The 10,430-nt window shown below is 35.7% G+C and overlaps 1 protein-coding gene across 3 annotated transcripts in view; it reads right to left on the reverse strand.

Moving 5' to 3' along the window:
* LOC107085744 (rap guanine nucleotide exchange factor 4-like) overlaps positions 1-10,430 on the reverse strand; it is a 47,116-nt gene that overhangs the window by 22,904 nt on the left and 13,782 nt on the right. Inside the window, exon 1 of one of the 3 annotated variants that reach the window (XM_015376267.1) lies at positions 8,432-8,591. The exons of the other annotated variants lie outside the window; for them this stretch is intronic. The gene's annotated coding sequence lies outside the window, so the exon portion shown is untranslated. Of the gene's footprint in view, positions 1-8,431; positions 8,592-10,430 lie in introns of those variants that run through there. 3 annotated transcript variants of the gene reach the window in all.

Raw genomic sequence — 10,430 nt, forward strand, 5'->3', positions numbered from 1 at the left:
TATTGACATACATTGTAAAAAGAAACATAACCATTAACCTCGAAAAGCACAAACATTCAGTTTATCTATAATCAGGTCAATGATATGGTGGTGCACTATTATAGCGCTAAAAAAGCTTAACTTGAGGCAAAGAAACTCCTATAATTTTACCACTCTAAATGAACTGTACTGTCTTTACTGCAACAGTCCCAGTGTGTGCTCTGTTGATAAGCATGGAAGATCATGCAAAGTTGAAGTTTAATGTAAATCCACCCCAATGTAGTGGGGTGGTTCTGAATGAGCTTCTTGGTTGTGCTGATGTCTCTTGTATACAACTTAGGGAACAACTAGAATGATTACTGGACCTCCTGTGGGAAACATAAATCTTTAGTGTTATTTGTATACTAAATTTTAGTAACAAGATGATTCAAAGTACTGTATGTTAACAGAACATGAGAGGAGAAAAACAAAGAAATGTAGCTTTCATGTAAAATATTTCAATTAATTCCTTTGTAGGACATAATAAACAAAATTTTTATCATCAAACAACCAAAACTGTGAGCTAAAATGTGATGATATTTTACATAATGACAAAAAAACCTATATAGTACATCATACAAACTTTAAATGACTAATTATCCCCTTTTTTTCCCCTGCTAAACTGTATGAATAGATGACCAATAAACCTTTGTACATTTCCCAGACATTAGAAAATTTACTGCATCCTTTTTGAAACCCTCGATTTGTGTCACAAACTACCTGTTTGGGACCCTCCTCGGATTGAAAAGAAGTTACTGCACAAGATTTTTGCTGTTGGTTTAGCATGTCATGTGATGTAATCTAGGAAAACAACAGCAGCTCTACCCAGGACAGTTGCAGTTTTCTTAGCCACTGACAATAAATTAAATGATTTTGTTATAACAGAAAATTAAAATAGATCATGGTTGTATGGAAGCGTATTGCACTCACCAAAGAAAAAAAAATCAGACAGCTTATCTCATAATTACGAGACAAGATCTTGTAATTGCGATTTAATCTTGTCTATATATTCGGTTATGATTACTTGAGCCAGTAATGAAGCATCTCCCAGAAAACTGGTCATCATGATTACTTCTTAAAAATATCTGCATCTGTTCCACTGAACAGGTCTCTGTGCCCACGTCTGTCCTGATACGCATTGGAGCTCCACACCTGTCTTTCACTTCATCAATAAAGTACCCAGCTATAATCCTGGGATCACTACTTGTGGAGTAAGCATGCAGCCTTATGAACATACATGAAAATCCATCAACAGCTCCATTAATACAGATTCCGTATAGTTTTATTTTTTCATATGAATCGACATGCCACATAAAGTTGGGACCTTGTCGTTTTAAATTATTCTAAAGCCTCAGCTGAACTAGTTCTTTGGGACAACACTAAGCAAGCTGGAATGCATTTCAGATGCATTCATTTAAAGCCATAAATCATCCCATGCTGGTTTAATTGCTCCTGCAGGAACAGTGCGACTTCCAGCAAGTCAGAGTAGAGTGGACTTTTTAGCCTAAACAATTCTAAGGACTTATTGCGCAATGCTGACAAACTAAAACTGATTCCATCCACATTGAGGAAACTCAATATTTCCCAGTGTCGCATACCTAAAAGGAAGTAAAAGCATATAAAATCCGACAACCCACTCATTGTTCACGTTTCACATAGCGTAGCTCGGCAATGAATGAATGATTTCCTAAATATCACATATTATCTAATAAGATCTCATCAGATCTTATCTCGTAATTATGAGATAAGATCCCATAATATTGAGATCAGGATCTCATAATTACGACATTGGTATCTCTTATAATTGTGAGATACCAATGTCGTAATCATGAGATCCTGATCTCAATATCATGGGATCTTATCTCATTATTACGAGATAAGATCTAATGAGATCTTATCTCGTTATTATGAGAAACGATTTCATAATTATGAGATAAAATCTCATAATTGCGAGATACCGATCTCGTAATTATGAGATAAGCTGTCTGATCTTTTTTCTTTGGTGAATGCAATATGCTTCTGTATGGTTTTCTCACTTTCAAAGAGAAAAAAAGTAAATGCATTCAAATCGGATTAAAACAAATCCATATCATTCGTCCGGTCTAGCCTGATATAAAAAGCTATTGGAAAAAGAAAAACATTAGTTTTGAGGAGAAAAACTATTAAAACATAGACAATGCTATGATGTCTGGTCTTAAATATTGATTTGGCATACTAATATTACAAGCATCATTCATGTGCATTTTCATTGCATAATGACGTAAGATGGAGGGCTTTCTGGATTCAGCACAGCAGTCTGGAGCTACTTTTTCACAAGGATAGTAGTCTGATTGCTGGCCCTGTGAAAGGTGAAGGGAATGGGATAGGAATTAGGAAGAGGATGCAGAAGCTATAATTTGAAGTACAGTATTAGGATTTGAGCCATGTATAATCAGGGACATGTAGAGAAAACTATTAAATGCAGGTGAGTTTATCAGGAGAAAATGTGACGCAGCTGGTAAAAAAGGAGCACAGGAAGACAGGATGGAGGACTGATCACACACACGTAACGTAACACCTTGAAGAAAATAAACTGACAAAAATATAAGAACACAAAATAGCGACAAAGGAAAAACCCAAAAACCAAGACCATTACACATTAACTACAGTTCTCTGTGATATTACCAGCAGTTAGAGAGGTCATCATGGGGCAGGTTCAGCACAGAGCAGCAAGGATTCAGAAGTCATCCTTGAAACACCCATCACTCCAACAAATCCAATAAAATGAGCAGCTACCTCAATCAATAAAACACATGCACTCCTTATTTTTATGCGTAAGCTTGTGTGTCACATTAAAAAATAAGGTTTTGTCAGCAAGCTGTCTGATACATGTAATTTTACAATGTTATTTTTGTATTATGAGAGTGCCTTGCTTTCCCATTTGTTCTTTTTTCAGCACTTTAGCGAGGTACCCACAGACTGCCACTTACAGCTATATACTATCATGTACTATTGAACAAAACCAGTGGAGACATTTTATTAAGTTTTATTAAGTAAACACTCAGAGGTAAGCTCCTTTGTTGTTTTTACTTATATTATTCTCTTATTTTATTCTCTCTTTAAGTTTATCATTAGTTTGGTCTCCACCATTCGGCTATACTCTATCAGAAAAAGGACTTCCCCCTCTCTGTCAAACAAAAAAATATTTTTCTTTGTAAAAATAAATTGACAAGCAGAATTTAAAACCTCTTTTCCACACGTGAAAAGTAATGTTGAGTTTTATTTCAGACAGAAATTATTCAGCAACGTCTGCCTTACTGTGCCCAGCAGCAAGGTGTTATATAACAGGCGCAATAAATAATCGTTCTGCACCAGTGCATTCATGCAAATGCCATGTTTTCGTTTACAACGCTGATTCAACAGAAGGTCAACCCTTATGCAGCCAATGAGCCAAAAGCAAATTCCTCATTTCATCCTTTAATTAAAGATTATCGTTAATAAATCCAAAGACATTTCATTTTATCGAAACTAGGACTAAATTAAAGGTCAGTGTCTCATCCTGGAATAAAACCCTACAAATTTACAACTCTGCTTTATGTTTTCTAATATATTAACATTTTGTAAGAATTCTTATTTATTTTAGAAAATATATCCAATTTGTTTGGTTAGTAACTTCAGTATAAAATCCAGTATCCAGTCTTTTCTAACATATACTTGACAACTCAAAATCGATTGGGGTAAATGGCACAGACTGATCTGTGCTGCAGAAACTAATGTTGAGTCAATATAAAGCAGACTGAGAGCCTATTAGCGCAAAGCTAATAATCTTTATCTTTCTATCTGCTGGTCAATAGAGACTGAAGGAAAATCTAAACCTAGGATTTCTTTGTCCTGAGAGGTCATGCTTTAAATTCAATTCTGTGCTCTGAAATCAGTTAATCTCTTTAAGGTGCCTTAAGGGAAACGAAACCTTAAATAAACGGATAACCTCTGCTTTTTTAAATGACCTACTCATCAAATATAAAGATTCATGTCACAGTCAATAAAGGTTTTAAAAATGTGTACAACTGAGTGGTTTGAACAAGCAACATATTTAATTAGATAAATCTAATCAATGCAAATACACTGGATCCATAAGAGTCCATATAGCAGTCATATCAATCTTTCTTTGACAATTAAAGGATTAGGATTAACTAAAAGCACTTAAACTCTGACACATATGAACAAACGAACCAAGCCTCTCTGAGCCACAAAGCTGCTTTCCCACAGGGACAGGCTCCAGTGTGCAGAGTGGGAGGGTTGATTTAAGGAAGGATTAGGACCACTATCAGGTGAGCTTAAAAACACTTGCTCTGTTGGGAAAAATGTTTTATGCAACCACATTTAGTCATATTTTAACTCTTTCAGCTTGTTAAACTAACTTAGCACGACACAGAAATTAGCAGGTACTAATGGAAACATGATATCCAAGCCAACGTTTGGCAAACGTGACAAAGTATATTAACACCAGTAATTGTTACATTAGGAATCAGCAGTGATTATCCAGTGTTTTTGAAACACACAGTTTAATCTACTTAGCTAAAACCAAACAGGATAGCTACAACACCTGCTGAAATAAGAAATCAATAAACAGAGCTTATTACAGCATTAAATAAGCTCAACAAGTTAAAAAAATTAAAAACCTTATCCAGGCCTAAATATTATTATTTAAGAACAAATAGAACTTTAGCTAATCATATTTATGTCTACAGTATGCATCATAAAGTGAACTTGGGTTATGTATCAGGACGATGGTCCAAACTACAATCAAAAAATCTTAATATTTCAAAAAAGGTTAAATAAAAATTGTCATGATTTAACTAAAGATCAGACCCAAATGCAGAGAAACCATTACAGAGAGACCAGGGAAAAAGTTTAACAGGTTTATTGAGAAGCTTGTGGCGATTCCAGTGTTGCTCTGAACACTGCTCAACCGGAACTGTAAGGTGAGGGGAAGACACTGCGGTTAGTTCAGGTTCAGGGGGAAAATTGAATCACGAAATTGAAGAGGAGAAAAGGTTTGCACACTCACGTTTCCAGAAAGGTGGTTGACTCTTTGACTCCAGTCAGTGTGGGGTGTTCCAGTGTTTGTCTCATTCAGTGAAGGGCGGACAGGGTTTACCCAGAATGCGGTTGTTTGTAGGAGAACGGAGACACTGACTGCCACTCAGATTTCCTGCTGTACTTGAACGGACTGTGGTGCACATGAATCCCTTGCTCAGTGTGAAACTCAAACAATCCCTTGGAGAAAAGTGGATCCAAATCTCCAGTTTGAATCCCCAGCTCAGTTTGAGGCTCAGGTGATCATTCCAGGGAGAGAAGGTCAGAAAAGTCCAGTTTGCAGGATGACTTCCCATAACTGGCAAACACTCTTGCGCCAAGGTAGTGGCAGTCAGCAGCTTAAGAGCACTCCGTCAATGAGGTAACCCTTTGCAGGTGTGTGAGGAGGTGAATCAGGACCAGGCGCCGCCTGGTGGAGGAAGGAAGACAAACACACAAAACACAAACCACACAGACAGGAGTCCTAACAAAAATTTTCAATATGCTATGTTATAGTCCAAACTCAAATTTGCAACATTCCTGTTTGGTATGAGAGATTGCTGATGGGTCAAAGACAAAATGTAAGCGATTGTACACAGTTGCAGGATGCTCATCCAGGAGGAGTGAATGCTGCTAGTGTCAGTGTCATCATTTGGGTTGGATTAAATTGACTGAAAAATGAAAGTGCTCAACGTGCTATGTCAATCTTCCAACCTTAATTCACTTTAGATCCTTTGGCACAAACCTTAAATGCCACTCATGCTCAAAATTCATCTATTGGTGCACAATTAAATGTTGTTTGCCAGTTAGAGCCCATTTCAGGCCAGTGTGGGCTGCCTACTGAGCCGAGATATGGGCTTTATTTTTTGGCAAACTGCAGCTCTTAACTAAGGCTAGTCAGTCAGTCAGCCCTGAATTTAAATCAAAAAAGAAAAAATGTGGCAATAGAGAGATGCTGAAATTACAGAATTTGGAGCAGAAATGTCTGCAAACACAAAACTTGGTGCAAATATATAAATGACACTAAAACAAACACACAAAACATGTAAAGGAAAAATGCTGCAAGTAGCAAAACAAACGCCAGCTAGGGAAAGATGCAAACTAGCGCTGCAAAGCCGAAGTGCTCCAGACCACTACAAGGAGACTATCATTAAATCATATGCTTAAGGACTATATTTATTTCAAAAGCATAGAGCGTATAACAGTCAGAGAATATTTGAAAAGAAGAAAGTGTTCCTTTTTATCTCCTCAAGGAAAATTTAATCCGAAAAAGAGACAAGAGATAAATTCTCTGAACATCCAAGGAAAACAAACCTTTCCTTTCTTAATAAAGCAGTGTAGGAGGAGCAGAACTCCCATTCTTGTTATCACTGTTGTCAAACCCAAACCTTTTCACCCAGGAGTAACTACAGATAAACAAGCAGAAGAACATAATATTGCTAATTAGTTAATTGTTAATTGTTGTTGTCTTTTAGAAATATAGCAAAGAGAATACAGTAACTGCTGTGGTCAAAGCATTACTTCCATGCATGACAGCAAAGCTAGGTGCTACAGAAGGTAAGAACAAAGACACCTTTACATTTCTATAAGTCATTACCTTAAAGTTTGTGGGATTGTTTATTAACGTTTTCTAGATTTTTGTCAGTCCAACAATTATTGTACTAAATGGGTTTCAGTAGTTTTTTAAAGTAGAAGCAGAATTTCCCCACTATATAAATATTATGGCTGCAACAAGGGCTGTTGCTTTTTTTTTTGATTAATAATTGTATACAGCCTGAAGAAGACTTTTTGCTAAATTAAACCAGGCGAAAGTAAAACTTTTCCACTTGAAGAGTTCTGGATAGAGCATATTGACAGATGAAAAATATTTTAAAGATCTTAAATATATATAAATATTTTCATATTTTTTATACAAATTTGGTATAGCTGCTGCTTTAAGTGGGTTGCTCTGTCAGCTAAAGACATGTTTTACAGACTTTACACTCCAGTTAACGACTAACCAATTACTAAATTAGTTGAAGATTTTTTCAATAATCGATTAATCACAATTAATCTGATTAATTCTTTCAGCCTTAATAAATATACAAATAAATTATTCAGTTTATTATAAATAATCTTAGTCATCCATCTCACTCCTTGTCAAACCTTCCTTATTACTGTTTTTATTACTGTTTTTCACAGTGGCACTTTAAAAATGTTAAATTATCTAGAGCTTTTTTAATGACTAAATAAATCTGTCTAAGTCTAAACCGCAAGAGTAGTCCCACTACTACGCATTATGACTAGGTTATCACTATTCAAAAATATTTTTAAAATTTAAATGAAGAAAGAAAAAAAAAACATTGCTTTTTTTGTATTTCCTGTCACATTCTTAAGTTAGTGATCAAATGTAAACAAATGCTTAAAAGTACAACCTTAAATGTATTTTCTGACTGAGGCAGAAGGCGGATCATGCCATCCTCATCCTCAGCTGTAAGTTGCTTGACCTCAGGACTTTTTCCTCCCAAAAAAACATAAACTTGGGAAGGCATGTACTTACATCAGTGAGATGCTGTAGGTCACTTGACTTAAGAGAACTCTTTCAGCATATTGAAGCCCACTGCCATGGTTGACAGTAATGCTGCTGTGTTTTCAGTGGCCTCTACTTGTTGACTAGATGTTGCTTATCTGAGGTTTAAGTAAGGCAGATCTTTAAAATGAGTAATGAAGTTCTCATAATATACACACAATGTGATACATTTGTGTGCAATATGAGCCAATTTTTATGAAAGAAAAATGTTAGGTGTTGTAATACATTGGTTAAAACATTTTGCTAAATAGATTCAGTTTTCTTCAAAAAACCCTTGGATGTCTTTAACAGACAATATGCTTTTATAAGTAAACAGCTAAGTTTTAGCTTGGCTTTAAATTAAGCTGTCAGCCCAACAGTTCATTCTCAGTTCAAGCGCCTCCCCGGTCTTTCATGCTTGAGTACGTACACCGCAAGAATCACTGTGCATAAATGCACGCCTAAATAATTTGCAGCAGATTACATAATCAGCACAGTGAGAACTGCTCTTAAAGTGTTCAGAGTATTTTGAAGCCTCAGAGTCTCACTTCAGAATATGTAGGGGGGTATATACTGTATGAGGTTAGGTCTATGAATTATTCCTCACATTTCTGACAGGAAGTAAGATAAATGTGCATTTTAAAACTTAAGGGAATGGGAGTAAATTTTTTTTGCATTTCAACAGTTTATTTTCTACATCTTCTGCAAGTTACATTAAACATTACTTTAGATATACATTTTTTCTTATAAAATAAAGAATTTCTTGTGTAACAAATGTATTTTTTTTTTTAGTTTAGTTAAATTTACCTGGAGATGTTATGAGTGGTATTCTGTGTTGCTTGTTGTTGCTAAATGTCTGCAGGGTCATCCAGATTCTTTTAATCCAGGCGTTACAGAAAGCTCCAAGCAGGTACATTCAGTTTTCAGACTGTGCATGTCAGGGACCCAACATTATCCAGCTGTGCCTTCTAGGATCTCTGGGAGCAGTAAGAGCAGAGCTTCAGTAGTGATAGCTGAGCAGAACAGTGGTCAGCTGCTGACTTCTCCTCAACAGCAGATGTTGGGGGATTATTCATCTCCAGTCACTGAGCACACAGCAGAGTATGCTCAATTTCTTCTCCATCCCTCAGTTTGCTACAAGTACAACCTAATCTCTACACACAACACAAGGAAACTCCTCATGTTGCCAGACTTCAGTGGATACTCAGCAGGAAAATTACTCTAGATTTATGTTTCAAAAGAGTAGATCAAAATCTAATAAGGATTCTGCATGTGTGTTCTAAGATGCTTTCAATCAAAACTTACTGAGCAATAGGATTTTTTTTTACGGGGAATGGTCGAAGAATACGCTGCCAGATGTTCCAAGCTGGTAGACACAAAAGATCTGCAGCTGTACATGCAGCACATTGTCATTCTGCAAAGTATCGACTCAGATCGCAAATCCACACCACTTTCTATCCGTTGCATAGTCACCTTGAATTAAAACCTAGCCGATGGTTGTTTTCCCAATGCAAACATGATTAATAGCTTAACTAGGTTAGATTAGGTTAGGAGGTTAAGTTAACTGTTGACTTGAAATTGTGAGTATTTTTTTTCTGTGTTGGCTTGTGGTGAAGTGGGAAACTAAAATCTAAATATTTTTGCATACAGATACAATGGAAACAGATTATGTTGGAAGACCAAGGATCAACACAGAGAACAGAAAAGCTCCTTTACCAACAGCAGCCAGAAAAACAAAGGTTTGGGTCTTTATTTGAATCAGTCATCATATCACATTTGTTGTTTCCTCTTACATTGTGTATTTTAAATATATCTGTAAGTATATATTCTACACAGTTACATTTTATTCCCTAACCTAAATATAATTCATTTTTCAAACAATTTAAATCTTAAAAGCAAAGATTGCTTCATCTTTTCAAGGATGAAGAGCCCCTCTTCCTCCATTAAAGAGATTTCATCCCAGCGCTGCTTGTCCTGAGTCCGTTACATCATCAGTGACCCCTCACATCCCCACCATGGACTATTCTAGTCATTCCAGTCAGGACTCTGCATCACATTTGTAAACATCATATTTGCACTACCAACATGGCTATAATCCGTCTAAATAGAGCAAAACTCAATGTTCTACTGCTTTTTGCAACATACAGTATTTGTTTATTGCACTGCACCAAACCTTTTAATTTCAATTCCTTTTGCACCATGACTTTAAACTGTTTCTTACCTTTTCTCCTACACTGTTTACATTCTGATCGCTGCTGTAAGCTGCTCATTCACGGTTGAAAGCTGTGTGCATTGTAATTTTGTTTTGTATACACTGTGTGTACACAAAATTGCAATAAAGTGTGTCTAACATGTGTAAGATTGTTTATATTTTTGACCATGTGTTTATCATAGCCACAGGACAGCCACTAATCAAATAAATTACTTACAGCATAAATGAAAGTGATATTTCACTGTTGTAATGTTAGTTTACTGTTTTTCTGCTTTATTCATTTATGATTGTGGTATTTTTCTTCTTTCATATTTATGTCTACCTTTTTGGATTTTTTATCTGATGCTCTAAATTTATTGCTGGTCTGTATTGTGAGGCTGAAACAGGTTTATATTAGAGTAATTGGGTCTACTAAGATAACTTGAATAAATAAAAATATATGATAGAAAAGTTTTTTTTAAAACTTTATTGGGGAATATTGTGGTTCCTCATAGTACATAGTAATATGCTAACAATTTATTTAAATTATTGATTACTAAGAAAACTCAGGTTTTGAGGGGAAACCTGAGTTTCTCTTCAGTGTACATAAATTAA

Source organism: Cyprinodon variegatus, unplaced genomic scaffold, assembly GCF_000732505.1.
Source record: "Cyprinodon variegatus isolate N-32 unplaced genomic scaffold, C_variegatus-1.0 Scaffold132, whole genome shotgun sequence".
Classification (NCBI taxonomy): Eukaryota; Metazoa; Chordata; class Actinopteri; order Cyprinodontiformes; family Cyprinodontidae; genus Cyprinodon; species Cyprinodon variegatus.